A 12,977-nucleotide genomic window follows, 5' to 3' on the forward strand; every position below is an offset into this window, starting at 1 on the left:
GTATGTACTGTATGTATGTGTGTGTGTGTGTGTGTGTGTGTGTGTGTGTGTGTGTGTGTGTGTGTGTGTGTGTGTGTGTGTGTGTGTGTGTGTGTGTGTGTGTGTGTGTGTGTGTGTGTGTGTGTGTGGTGTGTGTGTGTGTGTGTGTGTGTGTGTGTGTGTGTGTGTGTGTGTGTGTGTGTGTGTGTGTCTGTGAGTGAGTGAGTGAGTATATTTGTGTGTGTGCCATTATGTGTGGATGGGTAGGTACATTGATGCCTTAACATGTTTGTGTGTGTAATGGTGAATTTGGCCTTTGATATTCTGGCAAAACTATCTAGGGCCGAGTGGATTTGAAAATTACAAATACAAAGCAGTGTGCAGTGTACTGGACAGTATTTCCCTGCCCCCACCAACAGTCTCCAGGCTGTCAGGGAGGCCAAACAGATAAGGCAATGGAGGCATGAATTAAAGGTTAAAGGGGAACAGCAGCATATGGTGCCCCCTGATATCCATGCCCCTTATATAGTTGTTAGACTAACACCGCCCACGTGGTCTCCACGAGAAGCACGTCTCACTGGGTGTAAGAAAACATTGCTCATCCCTTATTTCTTTAACCATTAAAGTTTAGAATATGTTCTTAAGAAGTTTTAGTAGTCAAAGGTTCATTAAGTTGTGAAATACATGCATATAAATCTAAGTTTCAACAGAATGTAATGCGCAGACCTTTAGCAATGAAATATTTTTATAAAGGTTTTCTATGCCTCAGTGTTCTGTGTGTGTATGTACATAGTAGGATGGGGGGGGGGGTTGTATATGTTTGTATGGTATTGCAAACGTTTCATTTGTAAGTGCCTCTGATTGTGTGTGTATTCAGAAAATGTGCGTTCCCCAGTTTGCCAGAGTCCCACCTGTGCCCCCTTCTGTTCTTTTGGATACAACAGCGACAATGTTAAGGGGAAGTCTGCTGTAACAATGCACAGATGGGACCTCTCAGGCTAGCTTTTTTCTCTCCCAGTCGTTCCCTCCCTCTAGTCTCTTTTTGACTCTCTTTTCTTTCTCTCTCACTCCTTGACGTGCCATTCTTCCTGGCTGTTCACTCGCATCACATTTGACATGCTCATTCATTGTCGGCGAGGACAGAACAAGCGGGGACCACTTTTCAGTCTCATCCTCATCCCTGGAAAGTAATTTGTGTGTCGACAGAGTGTGTGGGACGACGGAGAAAGAAACAGCAGACAGAGAGATATTTAGAGTGTGTGAAAGCAAGGCACAGAGGGATCTAAAGAATACAAAAGAGAGACAGTGAAAAAGAGTGAAACTGGAATACAGAGTGATGTGAAGGGAGGCAAAACACTAAATACAAGGACGCAAGGAGGTTGGAGAAAAACACAGAGGGATTTAGGTCAGGACAAGGGAGGGAAAGCCAAGTTTGACCTGTATCTTGAAAGAATAACACCTTACGGTATGGCTCTGGGGCGTTGTAAAAACGAGGGACTTGAATCTACGTAAGGCTGATGCACAACATCTCCTACAGAGTGTCTAAAGCAGTTAGCACACATTTATTGAGAGTTAAAGTGTGTCACACCAAGAGCTCGCCTTCTACTCCTGCAGGGGCATCTCTATTAGGTGTCCTCACTAACCAGATCAGTACAAGTGTGGTGCTGAATGAACATTAAGAGCACCAGGCTTTGTTGAATGGCCCGTGCACACACTGCTTCAGACATCCCTTATTAACTCCACTGACAAATTGAAACCCTTAAAGTCAACTGGAAATGTGTTGTGCGTTAAAAACTGTGACAATGTGTGGTAATATTCTCAACTTTTGTGTTCATTTTTGTTCCTAAAAAACTATTGCTTCGTTTCTTTTTCCCTAAATGTTTTAATTGGGGTTAAAATAACGTAATCCATTGCAGTCCACTTCAACATATACCTTTAATTTCATTGTTGTCACAGATTTGTGGCTTTATTTTAGATTTAGCTGATATGCTTGGGTGCAATAGCCATTTAGGAAATCTACCTTTTTTTTCTTTGATGTGTGTTTCATTCGAATGGATTTTGAGAGAAGAGACATTGAACTAGGTTAAAAGAGCAAACACACACACAAAGAGAAAAACAGCCGTGTTTTACCCCAACTGCCAGTTTATGAATTACCTATGGCTGTGAAAAGCCCTGGGCATATTTCATGCAGGAGAATCCATTCCCTTTTTCTCTTTGTTCCCCTGTATTTTATTCACTTTGCCGTATTGTGCATTTCCATTAGCAGATATGATTGTCAGGACAACGGGCAGATGGTTTCAAGTCCAGTTCATCAGCTCACCCTGACCACAGAGATAAAGGATTCCACTGAGCTAACATGCTGCTGTCATTGGAATACAAAGTGATCGAGGAAATTTCCTCTGACATAATGAATGTTTTGCAGCAAGAATGTTCTAAATGCTGGTGGGTTCATCTTTTTTAAATTGTGTCTGACCCTCAAAAGCTTTTATTAACTCTAAGGAGGGAAGTAATTTCTGTAGGTACTCTCAATTAGGCGCATTACAGTAAAGGTAGCCATTACAGTCGAGCACGGACAGCAATAAGGTGCAACATTGAGCAATTACAATCCTCTAGAATATGATTATATGACTTATATGTATTTGGAGGGCCTGTGCAATTATCTGGTCAAGATAACTCAATGGACCACCATGAACTAAAGCAGGTCACAGGATCTGCATTATCTCGCAGTGACACAAGCCAGTGCAGCAGCTGGGTTCATCATGTGCTGTAAGGTCATAGTTGTTGTGTGGATCAATTAACAATCCATTTCAAATTAGTGATGCAATGCCACAGCACACCAGGGAGCACAGTTAAAAATACCTATACAGTATAGTCCTTGCTTCAGGAGTCACTCAGCCATGCATCCTTCCTCCAGGCCTGCTGTAAACGCAGCTCCCACCGCAACATTTCATGTAGCTGTCTGTCATTATAGAAGGTTTGCCTCCTCTGGGAGCGGTGTGATATTTGCCTTTGTGTTTTACTAAATGCTATAGTGCTGGAAAGTCTAATTTAACCCTCGTTTCAGATGAATCATCATCATCATCGCCATCAGATCGTCATCACATAATATGTCCAATTGAACGTGTATGTATAGGTAAAAAGTGATGAATGATTTTAACAATTAAGTCCCTGAAATTAATATAGTTATTTGTACAACACTTTCCTTATCTTAGTTACGCAAATTGTACCACATTGCTCACTTTTTGGGCTTTTCTCTATTGGCAAAACTTACTTACTTACTTACCGTAAGATTGATTGGTTTATTGGCCAAAGATGAGAGCAAAATAAGAGTAAACAAAATACCCAAACATATTTCTAAATATCAGGGAATGGGTCAGAAAATTATAGGGAGCAAATGAAGGAAGTTAAAGGGAGGGGTTATGAATTCTGGGTAATAATAAAGCAAAACAATCTAACCGTCATAACCTTCTAGGGTGCTGATTTTTCCGTTCATTTACAAAAGGTTTTACTGATCAAGTCAAAAAGCTATTCACAAATCCCATGCATATGAATGAACAGCTGAACAGACTGAAGTTTCCTTTCATACTGACATCGAGCTGAGTGGAGAGTGTGAATCTGCCAAATGAACATAAAAGACAAACTGACTACACCGAGCTTATCTGATTGGCTGATCAAACAGATGAAGTCATTACAAACCACGGAAATCCTTTTGGGATCTACTGTAATGTATTTGCCTAGGCCCTATGGAATATGAGGCCCCAGACACACACATGGCCCGTTAGCACTAACTTATGGGAATAATGCGCACAGGAGCATTGATCTGAGCTCATGGCCTACAATGATAAACACAGCATCCATTCTTGGTAATACTAGAGATCAACTTAACGCGCCTCTGGCAGACACTGATTGATAGCCGCTACATAGCACACACAAGGAAGTAAATGGTGTAGGAGGGCTTTTGTCTAATCCACGTCAATTATCATGGATTGTTGTGAACCTGAAAGTGTGCAGGTGCCCTGAAGATAGAGTGAACAGAGATCATTTTTAGCAGATTTCTGATGGTAAATTAAAGGTGACATATCATGCTTTTCCGGTTATTACCCGTCCCCTTGTGTGTTATGAAGGTTTTTATGCATGTAAACGGTGTGCAGAGTCAAAACCCTCAAAGTACACCATGTAGGGAGTAAAACTCTAACACAGAAAATACCTCCCCAAAACGCCTCGTTGGAGATACGTCATTGTCCATTTGATTCTTCCGGGTACATCATGATGTCATGTCGTCTCCGGAACGAAATAGACCAATCCGTGGAGCCGTTACGTTACGTCCGCGGAGCCGTTACGTTAAGCCCCCGCTGATTGGTCCAAATTGACCAATCCACGGACTTCCTCACACATGAAGCTCTGCTGATCTCTCCTCCCTGGCTGCAGGCTGATAACAGGCAGTTGGGATCGCGGCGAAATTCTCTCTGCAGACCCATTCTCACAGCGTTTATCAACCTTTTTCTTACTCAATATCAAGCCACACTTATTGATTTTACTTCGGCTGTGACTTTGTGTGTGCTCAGGGTGAGTTTGGCTGTGTTTCGCTGTGTATCGCTAAACAAGGAAACAACACCTCCACGGAGCTCAACGCGATTCACAACGTCCCGACTGGTCCCGACCAATCGGAGCACACTGGGCTCACAGGGAGGGAGGGGCAAGAGCTGCAACGAGCCGTTTAGTGGAGAGAGTGAATACACATACTTTACAGAGATGCTGTATGCGGAACCAATGTGAGTTTGGAAAATTGCACAATGTAAATCTATTCTAGTAGACCTCAACAATGGAATGGAATGGAATTATGATCAGTGGAAATGGCCATGACATGGGACCTTTTAGTAAAACAGAAATTTTTCCCAAGTCCAAAGTGTAGCTTATTAACACTGGCACATTCATCTGTTTGGTTGAAAGTGAACTTTGTTGAAAAATGTTTAATTACATGGATTTTGAGCTAGATCACTTTTTGACACCAGGTTTAAATATGGTGCATGAGTCTACAATGAAACAATGACTATTCTGTTTGAGTGTGTTCTATGTGACTGTCACTTAAGCTGCTGACTCACACTCATGGCTTTGCATGGATTCATGGGAATAGGGAAACATGGGAGACTATTCACACTCTTCTTTCGTCACGTTGTGCCTCTCGGCGTATACTTTGACTTTCTGTCTCTTTGGAGAGTGCTAGTACGTTGGATACGTTGGGCTTTTTCACTGTTGTCCCTCTTCACTGGTATCCCATGTCCCCTCTTTATAATTTGGGTCTTCATAATTTCCACCCTATTCTAAGGGGAAGCATGATGGTGCCTTTTCTTTTCAATTTCTGGCTTTGTGTTTCTTCACCTCTTACTCGTTTTAATATTTAGGAGAGTGCATTTACGTAGTCACGTTCTGCCTCTCTTCCTGGCTGTTCTTTTCATTCCCTTGTTTCTCTGAGAAGAGAAGAAATACTATTCTAAAAAGGAGCTGACACACGGGCCCTTTCTCATTTCTCTAACTCCCCTCCTCGACTCCCCTCCTCGACTCCTATCATCGATACTTAGTCCCGCCCACAGGAGATGCGAGCGGAGGAGCCGAGGAGGGGAGCCGAGGAGAGAGGAGGGGAAGCAGCAGGCGGTTAGAGAAATGAGAACTCCTCTCCTCTGAGCAGTCATTTTAAAGAGACGTCCATTAATGATGACAGGAGGCACAGCAGCCCTCTGTCTGATGGACAGATGTGTTCATGATGACTTCTATATTTACTTTGATTCATTCACAGTGCGGTATAATGAGACAATAACAGGCTACAGATGCGGACACACACATATATATATATATATATATGTATATTTATATAAATATAAACAATTTCAGAACCAAACAGAGCACTCTCATAGTAACGTAACACTATCAGAGACTGGATATATCCCCCCCACTCTCCAATCTACAATGAGGAAAATAAATTACGGGCCAAAAGTTGTATTTACAAGTATTACAAGTAAGCAGAGGACACCAAACCAACTGAGACCTGTCTGTCCGCTGCATCTACGCACACACTGTACCACACACACACCTACACCACACATACAGCTCCTAAAACAGCCTAACAGCCGTTGTGTATTTTATTGTGAAGAACTAAATGGTTTTAGAAAAATATCGACTCTTTGTTTGTAGATATCTACTAAACTAAAGCAAATAAAGAGAGTAGGCCTGTTATACTGAGTGATATATATTATACACACTGCTCTGCTTTCTGCACGGACCTCACAGCTGTTCTCTCTGGAAACATTGCGTCGCGATGAAAGCAGTTAATAAAATAATATCCAGGGGATGCATGCAGAGCTGTCATTGGCTGAGATAAGTCCGGCCGAGCGTCACGACTCTTTGAAACATCTCTGTTCCCGGAAATGCATCCACGAAGGAGCCGTGGAGGACTGTGGAGGACCCATCAGTGTATCCTCGGTTATAGCTCCTCCAGAGAGCCTCCTCGACGCTCGATGCTCGGTCCTCGAAGTGCATTGAGAGAAATGAGATGTCCTTCAACATGGCGTGCTAAAATTCATTTCCGGGTCACTACCGGAGGACCGAGGAGTCGAGGAGGGGGATTTGATGAAATGAGAAAGGGCCACGGTGTCTCAACACTTGTACACTTGAGGGGTCAGAGTTCATATGGTGAGGGATTCCATGAGCGGTATGCGCCGGCCTGTGCCTTTACCTTGGACTTCTAATAGAACTGCTCGGGTCTTGATAGATTGAGTGGGGAAGTTCATGAGATCTTTCTAGAGGGTTATCAAGAATAACTTTTATCCAATGACCTTTTCCCTCTCTGTCTGTGTCTGTGTATTCTCTTGCTCCGATTAACCCAGCCAAACCTTTTTTCTTGTTTTGTATCTATATCTACGCCGGGTTCCGGAGTCGAGGCTGATCCTCTTGCTGTAGTCCTGTGTCTTGGATCCTCTATCCTGAGTTCTGGATTAAGTCGTGGACTTCGGGTCGTGGCTGAACCTGTCTCTGCGGTCCTGCCTTGGTCTCGTCATGCTGCTTCCCTGATGGCTTCCACAGGATTGTAGCTGACATCTTTGTAGATTCATCTTCTTATTACAGACACATGAATTTCCTAACATTCGGTCTATATGCTGTAAAATGTATTATCTCTTGGATTTACACACGGCATCTATTGCACGTCTGTCCGTCCTGGGAGAGGGATCCCTCCTCTGTTGCTCTCCCTGAGGTTTCTCCCATTTCCCCCTTAACACTAGAACCGCCAACGGGTACATTTTACCCGCAGCTGTTTTTTTATTGTATGTAACTTTTTTTCAATAAAATATTAACGTCTCCCAGTCCGTGACTTTTCCTGAAAGTGTGTTATGTAACACCCTGTGTTGTTAAAAATTGTCAATATGAAGTCAGATTGAAGAAATCGCCAAAAAAATTGATATTTATACCTATTTCCGCCAGCGGGTAATATTTACCTCATAGAAATGCAGCGCTCCTCGCGCTATTGATTTCGCGATCAAAATGATCAAAATACTACGGAGGGAAGATATTTTCGTTTGGAGGGGAAGCTCGTGAGCTCGTGAGTGTGTGTGTGTGTGTGTGTGTGTGTGTGTGTGTGTGTGTGTGTGTGTGTGTGTGTGTGTGTGTGTGTGTGTGTGTGTGTGTGTGTGTGTGTGTGTGTGTGTGTGTGTGTGTGTGTGTGTGTGTGTGTGTGTGTGTGTGTGTGTGTGTGTGTGTGTGTGTGTGTGTGTGTGTGTGTGTGTGTGTGTGTGTGTGTGTATACGGGTGTGTGTTTGTGTATTTTTGCGTTTGTGTGTATTGTGTTTGTTTCCCAGAGAAAACCCTCACGAGAAACACCGGCTGTTGTTATGCCTGCTGTGATGTTAAATTACTCCGTTCTCCGCTTGTAATTATGCCGAAGCTTCAAAGTTATATTTATCATCTGAAATTGCCGAAACAAGTTTAATATTCTGAAAGCCAAGACTTTGTTTAATTTAAATCAGATGAAAACAAACTGTAACGGACCCTGCCGTGTTATCTATGATTACTTTACTCTTACGTTCATAATTTCAGCCGGAGGGAGGGGGGGCGGCGCTGCTGGAAGAGCAGATTGCGAGTGAGAGGTGCTTGTCTTCGTCCCTTTACAAGCTTCAAAAATGTATTTATCGTGTGATTTTGGAAAGTTTCATATTCTGAAAGCCAAGACCCTGTTTGTTTAAAATCAAACAAAACACCCGAACCCTGAAAAAATTGTTTTTTACGTAAATCCACGTTTATTCTGAAATGAGCCGTTGCGACTTCCGACTGATTTCGATAGAACGGGTCACATATAATATGAAAAACGGAGAGTCCACAGATTATATTGGTATACATTTCATCCCTGTGCGATCAAAACTCACCGTTCTGTATGGTACATTATACCTTGGAAATCAATAGCGGGTAAACTTTACCCGTTAGCGGATATAGGTATACAGCGACCTCTGGCGGTTCTAGTGTTAAACTGTGGGTTTTCTCTGGAAGTTTTTCCTTGTACGATGTGAGGGTCTCAGGACAGAGGGTGTCGTTTTTTCTCATACTGATATTCTGAACAATCTGTGCTGTTGTATTTGCTGTAAAGTGTCGCTACTGTAGGCTATTTTTATTATATGTACAGCACTTTGGCTCGACCAACAATCGTTTATAAATGTGCTATATAAATAAAAAATAAAATACAAATAAAACTTGATTTGATTTAATTCTGAGCATTATAAGTAGGCAGCAATTTAAAGTTACAAAGATTAAAGCCTTTGTAAAAGGTTTTCCTTATAATATATGAAACTCATCAAAACTTGATTATGGCGTCCTTAACGTTTTAACTGAATGTACCAAATATCTCTTGAGTCACTAGGTGACGGAGGAGTCCTGTCAGCAAGCGTCCTGTCAAACCTCAAGAGCCAGCGAAGCAAAACTGCACATTTCAAGGAGGATCTCCAGGGTGCCACGACAGGAGGAAGACATCCGCTTTAAATATGCATTAGCCCAGGGCTCCTCACAAAATCACACACACTCAAAAATAAAATTAAGTAAAAAAATGTTTTAAACAAAATACTATAACAGTTTGTCACTTCAAGCATGTTGGTTCACTTATGTGGTGTTGTCATAGATTAGTTTTGGCTTTTGGAACTATACCTTCAGTTATAAAGTGGAGGAGTTTCCTTTTGCAGGCTCTTAACCAACATCAGCTTTAATAAAAGTGCAATTATCAAACTTAATCCATTGAGAAGTAATGACTCAAGCATACTGAGAAAAAACTGGTTACTGCAGGTTTTCATTGCAACTTGTCGAACATGTCGTAAAATAAACGTTGAAATACTTCAATCACATAATTCCTCCACCGAGGCCATCATTTACACTGAAAGCAAAGTGTTTGCCACCTTAAGTGTTATACTGTAGATGATGACACTGAATCTTAAACACGTTTTACAAGCCTGCCTCCAGATCATCTTCTGTTTTGAGAAATGACACTCTACTTCTCCAACACTCTTTTTAATCATCTAACCCAAATGTAGTTAAAAACGTGTTCAGCTTCGGCAGCAGCGTCGCCTTGCTCCCACACGCTCATGATTCCCTCATTTGCCAATCTGATTAAAGGCACAACCAACCCCAAAACCTCAAACCCCAAACCTCTGTGATCAGATGTTTGCCCCAGATGCTTGGCCAACTTCTGTGCCGCAGAGCTGGACTCTTTGGGACCGAGTTTAATGTGTGCTTAAGAGACCGTGGGACCAGGCGAATGCTGTGCTCTCTTCCTCCAAATATCTGCCATCATTTATTCATTCACACTCCCAGGTTGGCCGCTGCTGCCATCATCTGAGGACCCCGCCGTCTGAAGTTCTCTGCGCCTCTGTCGCTCAAACGCACACACGCATATGTACGCACGCACATGCACTTTGCTAGCAGTCCCAGAGGTCTTTTAATTTTTTGAGAAGCTATTTTTAGCGAGAAAAATAATCGAGGTGGAAAGTTCCATCTGTCCAACACTCTTGTTCCAGCTGCTCCTTTTTAGTAGCAGGCGGAAAGAGGAGGGGGATAAAAACGCTACTTATCAGATAAAACTGATCCAGACGGGATTTTCTATCATATGCAATCTGCATTAGCAGGATTTTGAGAGGCATGTTCTTAGTTGGATGCCAGGTTTTTTAACTGCTAGATCACCTGAGGTTAAACAACTGAGAGTACTTTAAAATGGCATGCTGAGCTCTCTCCACACGTTTTATATGTTCTAACCTTGATCTTTCCATCCCTCATTATCATTTTTACTACCTGCAACTGTTAGAGAGTATAATTGACTGGGGAAAAAAACAAAGTGGCTTTGAAGTGGCAATAGAAACACACCAGTAAACATGGTTTCGGTGATTGTAGATTTATGTTAGGACCTGCTTTACATGTACAGGTATTAAAGTGGCCACATTTAGCTTTTCCCTCCACAGCTGCGTGTATTTTGGCCTGAAAACCATCACGACTGCAACTCTGAAATCAGTGCAACTGATTCATATTGAGTGACACATTGATTGAAATCAAATCCACAAATTGAGCAAAGGACACCATTTAGACAACAAACAGGCCATGCCTGCTCTATAATGTCATACTTTAGGCCGACCCTTAAAGGTTAACAAGCTCACAGAGAAAGTGGAGAAGGGAGCTGTTCTAAGTTAAGCTTTGATGCAGACGAATGCCCTGAATGTCAATGAGCTAAAGAAACACTGAATGTTGCCTTTTTTTTTTGCTCCTTGTCCTCACTGGACTCTTTTTTTCAAACAAACAGGACAGTGATATGGAAGCCTGGAAGCGTATCCAAACATTTCACCGTCACAATATATACATATATATGCACATTTGCAATGTTCTATAGGATCTGTTATGCAGAAAACCAAAGCAAACCATAGTTGATAAAAAAGTTCAGAGCCACCACCGCCGCTTGAATTTAATTTGCAGAATTGATTGGACCTCCGGATCGCTCGCTGTAACACCCTTGAGGGTTGTTCTGGGTAAATCCTTAAATCCGGGCATCATGGACAGAGCCGCTCTGTGTTGGTACCGCCATGGGGGTTTGTTCTGACAACAGCTGAACCAATCTATTTATTGCATAGAGCCTCTACTGTTTATTCTTCCAACTTTTACAAACTTTCTTCAACAAATTCATCAAGCACTATACAGATCCGAACTGCCAGACTGTTCTTCACTATGCAGCTGTATTTCTAATCGAGAGGAACGGATGCAATATTTATGTGTGACTACTGGGGAGGGTTGATGGCTAAAGAAGGACAAGACATGTCCTCTAACTAACGCTGAAAGTACAAACATGGCCGTGGATGAAGCCTGTCCGAGTCACTTGTGAATTTTATTTCATTTTGTCATAGTTTCTCATTGTTTTCTGCTTCTTCAAACTTTCCTCTTTTCACTATGTTTACTTACTTGCTTGGTGTGCATCCACAGCTACACATGCTTTAAGCTATTAAAGGTTGTTGTCATAAAGCTATCGTATTTATTTGTATCTTAAGTTGAACAAGTAACATCAAATAAACGATTCAGGCCTCATTGTGTAATACCCGCAACAATTTGGTGTCCCCTAACATAATGAACTGATCAGATCAATGGAGTGACAATGTCTGACATGCAAAAAGTGGAGGTCAGTACACAAAGCCAAAACAAGCAACCACAATCAATACTGACTTTGCTGCATCAGAGTGTATTTATAGAAACACAAGCAGCTCCCCACCAAGACGCAAGAGGAGGGAAGAAAAACTGTCCAGCAAATACAGCTTCTTTCTAACAAGCCGCCCTGTTAATAGAGCTGGGCAGTTTATTATTTCTATAAACTCATCTGTAGACTTGAACCTTCACCTATTGTTATTTCTAAAGTTGTTTTTTAATTTGATGGATGAATAAAGAAAATAAAGAAAATTATTTATTGTGAACCTTTTTTTCAGACAATCGATCAGAATGATTCGAATACATTTTGTGTGTGTGTGTGTGTGTGTGTGTGTGTGTGTGTGTGTGTGTGTGTGTGTGTGTGTGTGTGTGTGTGTGTGTGTGTGTGTGTGTGTGTGTGTGTGTGTGTGTGTGTGTTCCCTTAAGTAAAGCTGACAAGACGCCATGCATTCACTCACTTTGGAGGTCTACACCTAAACAAGTCAGCAGCGGAGTGAAACACATGGACAATCAGGACTAAATTCAATCTCACACAATTGTTCTGTCCAAATTGACATGTCAGGCCAGAGTGTGTGTGTGTGTGTGTGTGTGTGTGTGTGTGTGTGTGTGTGTGTGTGTGTGTGTGTGTGTGTGTGTGTGTGTGTGTGTGTGTGTGTGTGTGTGTGTGTGTGTGTGTGTGTGTGTGTGTGTGTGTGTGTGTGTGTGTGTGTGTGTGTGTGTGTGTGTGTGTGTGTGTGTGTGTGTGTGTGTGTGTGTGTGTGTGTGAGAGAGCGAGAGAGTGAGTGAGTGAGTGAGTGAGTGAGTGAGTGAGTGAGTGAGTGAGTGAGTGAGTGAGTGAGTGAGTGAGTGTGTGTGTGTGTGTGTGTGTGTGTGTGTGTGTGTGTGTGTGTGTGTGTGTGTGTGTGTGTGTGTGTGTGTGTGTGTTTTGTGTTTCCTGCCTTGAGGCTTTAAGGGAACTTGGTTGGCATTGTCTAGCATTGTTTTGCTATGCTTAGCAATGTTTCTCATAAGTGTGCATATGTGCACACTATGTGAAAGATAGTTTAATGAACTCATTCATTTCAAATATGAATAATGCATCCTTATTAAACTACAGCATACTTTTCATGAATAATGATGCTCATGTATTGTACCATTAGAATTTCTTTAATGGGTTCTCTAGTAAATCTAAAATATTCCCAAATGCCTTTCATAAACTATAGAAACCTTTTAGTATGTATAAGGGCTTATACCAAATGTTGCTTTATATTAGTTATATGTTACATTGTTTTATACTACAAAATGCCAACAAAAAC

At 41.9% G+C, this 12,977-nt stretch overlaps 1 protein-coding gene across 1 annotated transcript in view; it reads right to left on the reverse strand.

The window, feature by feature from the left end:
• The window catches only part of igsf11 (immunoglobulin superfamily member 11), a 109,004-nt gene that overhangs the window by 94,715 nt on the left and 1,312 nt on the right, over positions 1-12,977 (reverse strand). The window lies entirely within an intron of this gene.

The sequence above is a fragment of the Pseudochaenichthys georgianus genome, chromosome 13 (assembly GCF_902827115.2).
Source record: "Pseudochaenichthys georgianus chromosome 13, fPseGeo1.2, whole genome shotgun sequence".
Classification (NCBI taxonomy): domain Eukaryota; kingdom Metazoa; phylum Chordata; class Actinopteri; order Perciformes; family Channichthyidae; genus Pseudochaenichthys; species Pseudochaenichthys georgianus.